General features: G+C 37.3%; 1 long non-coding RNA gene across 1 annotated transcript in view; it reads right to left on the bottom strand.

The window, feature by feature from the left end:
* The window catches only part of LOC138371970 (uncharacterized), a 13,857-nt gene extending 10,951 nt beyond the window's left edge, over window positions 1-2,906 (bottom strand). The window contains exons 1-2 of the long non-coding RNA XR_011230597.1: window positions 2,827-2,906; window positions 1,757-1,834 (exon numbers count right to left, since the gene is read on the bottom strand). This is a non-coding gene — a long non-coding RNA (uncharacterized lncRNA). The remainder of the gene's footprint in view (window positions 1-1,756; window positions 1,835-2,826) is intronic.
* Window positions 2,907-5,231: the final 2,325 nt, after the last annotated feature.

Below are 5,231 nucleotides of genomic sequence, written 5' to 3'. Positions count from 1 at the left end.
AATACAGAACTATTAGCTGAATATCAAATAAATGGATTTAATCTATTTCACACAGATAGATATATTAGATATTATATTATATTCCTTTCCTCCCTAGAATCTGGATGTAGCAGGTGCTCAATTGTCAAAAGTGAAAAATTTGGTTTATTTAACATACACGCCATAGACCGGCTTGGGAAAAAAAGTTCGTAAAACCCAGGGGCCATAGACCAGCTTGGGGAAAAAAAAGCTAGGTTAGGCTAGGTAAAAGCTAGGTAAAAAGAAAGGAGCTAGGTTAGACTATGTATGTTTAAATCTCTGATTTAAACAGAGCCAGTGTTCAGTCAAATAACTGAATTTATCAAATCTTATCCTTGTATAATATACAAGCTGATGTGAGATCCCTGTCTACAGGTGGACTGGAACTATTATCCAGTAGGCAGTCTACTGTATTTTATCAAACCGTTATTAGTATAATAGATCTCGTAATAATTTTGCAAAAATAATGGCATTTACTATTTTTAAAAGATTATTAGCAAATTTACAGAAATGGTGCATTCGGAAGACAAAACCAATTTTTCACTTTTGACAATTGAGCACCTGCTACATCCAGATTCTAGGGAGGAAAGGAAGGACGATCTTACTGGATCCCATAGCCTCTCCGAGGCACAAACCAGGCTTTTACACAACCCCCCCCCCCTGCACCCGAGCTTTTTAAAATAGTAAATGCCACTATTTTTGCAAAATTATTACGAGATCTATTATTCTATAGAATAATGCATATAAATGCATATATGCATATAAATACAAAAGTAAATGTAAATAATTTTACCTTGCACCTAGATCCACCAAGCCTGTATGGCGTGCATTTCAGTACTTCGGAAATCTAGAACTATCTTGAATCTCTAATCTGCAATGAAACAATACATATTATTGCACTTACCAAAACATGGATGAATGTAGAAAATACAGAACTATTAGCTGAATATCAAATAAATGGATTTAATCTATTTCACACAGATAGATATATTAGATATTATATTATATTCCTTTCCTCCCTAGAATCTGGATGTAGCAGGTACTCAATTGTCAAAAGTGAAAAATTTGGTTTATTTAACATACACGCCATAGACCGGCTTGGGAAAAAAAGTTCGTAAAACCCAGGGGCCATAGACCAGCTTGGGAAAAAAAAGCTAGGTTAGGCTAGGTAAAAGCTAGGTAAAAAAGAAAGGAGCTAGGTTAGACTATGTATGTTTAAATCTCTGATTTAAACAGAGCCAGTGTTCAGTCAAATAACTGAATTTATCAAATCTTATCCTTGTATAATATACAAGCTGATGTGAGATCCCTGTCTACAGGTGGACTGGAACTATTATCCAGTAGGCAGTCTACTGTATTTTATCAAACCGTTATTAGTATAATAGATCTCGTAATAATTTTGCAAAAATAATGGCATTTACTATTTTTAAAAGATTATTAGCAAATTTACAGAAATGGTGCATTCGGAAGACAAAACCAATTTTTCACTTTTGACAATTGAGCACCTGCTACATCCAGATTCTAGGGAGGAAAGGAAGGACGATCTTACTGGATCCCATAGCCTCTCCGAGGCACAAACCAGGCTTTTACACAACCCCCCCCCCCCTGCACCCGAGCTTTTTAAAATAGTAAATGCCACTATTTTTGCAAAATTATTACGAGATCTATTATTCTATAGAATAATGCATATAAATGCATATATGCATATAAATACAAAAGTAAATGTAAATAATTTTACCTTGCACCTAGATCCACCAAGCCTGTATGGCGCGCGTTTCAGTACTTCGGAAATCTAGAACTATCTTGAATCTCTAATCTGCAATGAAACAATACATATTATTGCACTTACCAAAACATGGATGAATGTAGAAAATACAGAACTATTAGCTGAATATCAAATAAATGGATTTAATCTATTTCACACAGATAGATATATTAGATATTATATTATATTCCTTTCCTCCCTAGAATCTGGATGTAGCAGGTGCTCAATTGTCAAAAGTGAAAAATTTGGTTTATTTAACATACACGCCATAGACCGGCTTGGGAAAAAAAGTTTGTAAAACCCAGGGGCCATAGACCAGCTTGGGAAAAAAAAGCTAGGTTAGGCTAGGTAAAAGCTAGGTAAAAAAGAAAGGAGCTAGGTTAGACTATGTATGTTTAAATCTCTGATTTAAACAGAGCCAGTGTTCAGTCAAATAACTGAATTTATCAAATCTTATCCTTGTATAATATACAAGCTGATGTGAGATCCCTGTCTACAGGTGGACTGGAACTATTATCCAGTAGGCAGTCTACTGTATTTTATCAAGACTATAGGCTAGGCTAGGTTAGAGCCAGTGTTCAGTCAAATAACTGAATTTATCAAATGTTATCCTTGTATAATATACAAGCTGATGTGAGATCCCTGTCTACAGGTGGACTGGAACTTGTATCAACTAATCCATACATCAAACCTGTCCCTTACAGCCCACAATCTATCATTAGGAAAACCATGTGAGAAATCTTTAAGGAATTCTGATAAAGAAAGAGATCTAGGAGTGGTTCTAAATAGAAAACTATCACCTGAGGACCACATAAAGAACATTGTGTGAGGAGCCTATGCCATGCATTCCAACTTCAACAGCATGTTGTGGGGTGCCGATATTGTGTGCCATCACATGTAAACCAATCAAGCCCACAAATACGTCAACATGGACCAGCATTACACCGTCTAACATACTCTGTCAGATGTAACAACTAAATTTGTGAATTCAAGACCTAATCTATTGCATAACACAGTGTTAGTACGAGAAAAACATTACTTACATTCGAAGCCGTGTTTTAAAATGGCGCGGACCTTGGTCTACTGACGCTCCACACTGTGTGTTCGTTTGCGTATGATGAACGTGTGACAATTTACTACAACAATTATTTAATTATTCTTATTCTTTATTTTACTATTTTTAGGGTACATGAAATTTCCAAATTATTTGCACACAATAATATAATTGCATTGTCATAACCTTTATATATTACGGAAAATACGATGACATGAACGAAGTCAAAGTGAAGTTGAAGTCAAAGTCATTCGCCGAACGTATTAGTCATTTTTTTCTCCCAAACGATAGGGGATAACAAATCCACATAGCATATAAGTGTAGAGTAAAGTCAATTTTATTCAGGAAAGTACATACATAGTTGATTTACAAACATAATGTTGGATTTATAGATAGAGCTAGTGCATACAATACCTAAAGCCAATATAGTAGGCATATAGCATTTCAGGCAACCGGGCAGTATATATGGACCCCTTACTCAAATCTCTGAATATGTTAGATATTAAGTCCCTGCACATACTCTCATGTGTATTTTATATATATAAAACGCTGCACTGTAATGTCAATCCTGACCCTAAAAGCTTCCTAGAAGGTTGTAACAGATCCCATGAGCACCACACCAGAAACAAATACCTGTAGGTGTGTACTGGTGCCTTATAGTGTGTACTCGTACCTTATGGTGGTATCAATGCGTTGGCAATAAAATTCTCTACAAGATCATATGCATAAAATGTCACCGAAGCATTTGGTATCCCACCACGAAGTAAATAAACACGAAGATGACTCGCCGTGACACCCAAACAGGAAGTAAATGTTCATACTCTTTCGTTTGTTGCCAGCCTCACAGTCATCCTACAGCGCTCATTTTGATATCACTGAACTCACAATAAAATTCCCCACCCAGACATATGCCTATCAATGTCTAATTATGGTATCGGGTGACCCGCACGAGTGTGGGAACTGGGCGAAGCATTAGCCGTGATTTCAGCAGGGACGACACTGGTGTGATGCAGGGCTTTGAATGCTTATACTGATTTCACTGTCCTGACATTATTTCTGGAGCTACGTATTTCATTTTTATAGCAATGTGTTCGCAATAGAAAGTTCTATAAGAACATGGGTAGAGTTGGCCAACACAGCGTCAAATAAATTTGCGGCGAATAAAATCTTACGCGTGTTTGTACCCGTGAGCGTCAAAAGTTTTTACTTTGCTCATGTTTTTCAAGTTTATACTTGTTTCACACCGTTTTTTTTTGTATAGTGTTCGGAATAAAATTCCCTACACAGACATATGCATATCAAATACAATTCCTTGGAATTCACAGCTGTAGAGATGACGGAAAACACACAACCGGAACCCGCTCTGGACACTCCAACTCACACCCGCAACACCCACAAAAAAAGTTTCTCTTGTTTCATGTATACTTACTTTAGTTTTCGTGCTACAGTTCTCATTTAGGTATCAAAATATTCCTAAGAAAATAGACTACAATACTGAAACAATCTAAGACAATTATGTGTACTTACCAAAGCAAAGACGATTGTAGTAAAATAAGTTGAGCATTTTATCTCCACTCCACCTCCTTCAGGTACTGATTCCTGAAGTTGCTCAACAGATGTTCCTAGGTGGAGTGAAGCTGATGTAGGTGGTTATTTCTTGTCCACCCAATACACCCTTTTCCTGTGATAAGTGGTGTAATTACAAGGTATGACGCAAAGTGGAACATCGCATGTCTTGCACGCTATACCAGTTTCCTTCCTGATACCCGACTTTGAACACACTTCACACCTGCGACGTTTGGGGATTTTTACCAGCTCATGTTTCAATTTATAGTTCAGGCGAGTCTCTGCTATAACAACACGTCGCTGTTGTCTCTGGGTTGGCAATAAACTACTGTCTGAATCGTCGCTCTCACTATTGTTTTCAAACACTAATGTGGAATATGAATTATCTTCATCAGATTCAGCTTCAGCACTAGGTGTAGACGTGAAGAGAGGGCGCCTCACACCCGACGGGCCAGGTGTTGACGGGTCAGCAGCAGGATACACAGGACCAGTGTCATGATTTATGTCTGGAGCATGAACTAGATGTGGAGATGGTGTAGTTGTTGCAGGCCACTCTGCCTTGTCAAATTTCAATAAAGACCAAATAGCAACTTCATGGAACTAGAGCAGAGTTAGTTTCCTTCGATCATCTGTGTTGGCCTTGTACAATACATGTACAATGCATTGAGTAAAGACCAAATAGCAACTTCATGGAACTAGAGCAGAGTTAGTTTCCTTCGATCATCTGTGTTGGCCTTGTACAATGCAACCACAAGTTGACATTGAATGTGAATTAACAATGAGACAAGTAAGATTTATACTAATACATTTATACTAACTCTGTTGAGC

This window comes from Procambarus clarkii, chromosome 37, assembly GCF_040958095.1.
Source record: "Procambarus clarkii isolate CNS0578487 chromosome 37, FALCON_Pclarkii_2.0, whole genome shotgun sequence".
NCBI lineage: Eukaryota > Metazoa > Arthropoda > Malacostraca > Decapoda > Cambaridae > Procambarus > Procambarus clarkii.
The sequence above is the reverse complement of the archived record's forward strand: the minus strand, read 5'-3'. Positions and strand labels throughout refer to the sequence as shown.